We start from the raw sequence: 1,614 nt of genomic DNA on the forward strand, positions 1-1,614 counted from the left end.
ATAAACATCATTTGCTTTTTAATATAAAAACATGATAAGAACAATAAATAAGTAAATTGAGTACTTGGTTATAATTAATTATTTACTTCATTTCAGTAATCACTGAGAGGGGAATTATAGATAAATGGACACCGATATCATTATGCTAGGTAATATTATGGAATAAAAATGCATCATCTGAAAGGATATATAAATTATTTTTAAAATCTGCTGTTCATTCATTTTATTTTGCATAATGGAAAAAAATGATATTTTTATTTAGTAGAAATATGTAATGAAAAGCAGATTATGTATCTTTTGCATGGGGTTTGAAGCAAATATTTTTTTAAGCTGATTAATTTTATTTTCTCGCTTTTTTAAAGCCTATAAATATGGTGGTACACATATTATATTATATATTGTATTAGGACATTTTAACGTTGTATTCAATCCTGTGATTATAATAATTAATGTGGTGTTTAAAGGTAGATTTATTATAATTCATACTTTAACTGATGTACATAATATATGCATTAAGGGTATAAATATTAAACAAGTCAGCATATTTAAACTGTTTTATTTATTTTTCTTTAACATTTGTGTTATAAAATATTTGTGGGGATGGCGGGTTAGGCATTGCAGAATCAAAAATTGAGTATTTATTTAAATATGTTTAAAATACTAGACCAAAATAAGAAGTGCTCTGGTCTAATATTATTTAACTGGGCTGTTAAAGATGACATATCGATTACACTTTTACAAGTTTTTATTGGTTGAAATTGATGTGTATTTTTGTAGCAAAAACTCCTCAGTATCACCACTAATTTTCATGTTTAATTACTTTGTAATAAAATTGTTATTAATTCGTTTAATGTGCAATTAAACTGAATTGTGGCGGATCTAATTGGTACGTAATAGTTTTTCGAAAAATAAAAGAGAAAACGAATCTAGTTGTTACATATTTTTTTATTGACTATTTGATTGAATAAATAATGTTAACAGTTTCTTAACTTTTTTTATGTGAAAATAAATTTAGTGTTAGTGTTTCATCCTTTCACTAAAGTTTTTCAAGTGAAACTTTTTTATTAGCCCTTGTATTATGTGACGATTTCTTTTCTCTATTTCTTAATAATATTGTTTTGCATTGACACAACACGAAATTTGAAGATATTAGAGGGTATTTAAAGGACGCTTTTTATCTGCGATGTAGACGATAAGCAGTCTTCAGTGTGTGATGTTCGTGTAGATGTATGCAGTTAAGTTGTTGACTTTGTTCGGGGTACTCGTGGTTTTTAGAACTTTTATTAATGTGTTTGGTGAACATTAACTATGACTTTATTTATAACAATAGTGATCCATGCAATATTCCCTCTGCTGAAGGTAAGTTTTAATTTATAATTAGATTTAATTTTCGACATGAGAATTCACTTTGAACATTTTTGTGTTACAGTATTGACACAAAAATGAGCAAATTTACATTAATGATTAAATATCACACTTACAGTTTAAATGAAAGTAAGATCACGTTAGAGAAAAAGGTACACATTTAGAAAAAGATGAGTACAGATTCAACGAGTACTTAAAGGATTATTATATATTAATATAATTTTCCTTTAAGTACAGATTCAACGAGTA

The 1,614-nt window shown here is 26.1% G+C and overlaps 1 protein-coding gene across 1 annotated transcript in view; it reads left to right on the forward strand.

Moving 5' to 3' along the window:
* Positions 1-1,614, forward strand: part of LOC108741774 — a 20,059-nt gene that overhangs the window by 12,183 nt on the left and 6,262 nt on the right. The window lies entirely within an intron of this gene.

Source organism: Agrilus planipennis, unplaced genomic scaffold (assembly GCF_000699045.2).
Source record: "Agrilus planipennis isolate EAB-ADULT unplaced genomic scaffold, Apla_2.0 scaffold24, whole genome shotgun sequence".
Classification (NCBI taxonomy): domain Eukaryota; kingdom Metazoa; phylum Arthropoda; class Insecta; order Coleoptera; family Buprestidae; genus Agrilus; species Agrilus planipennis.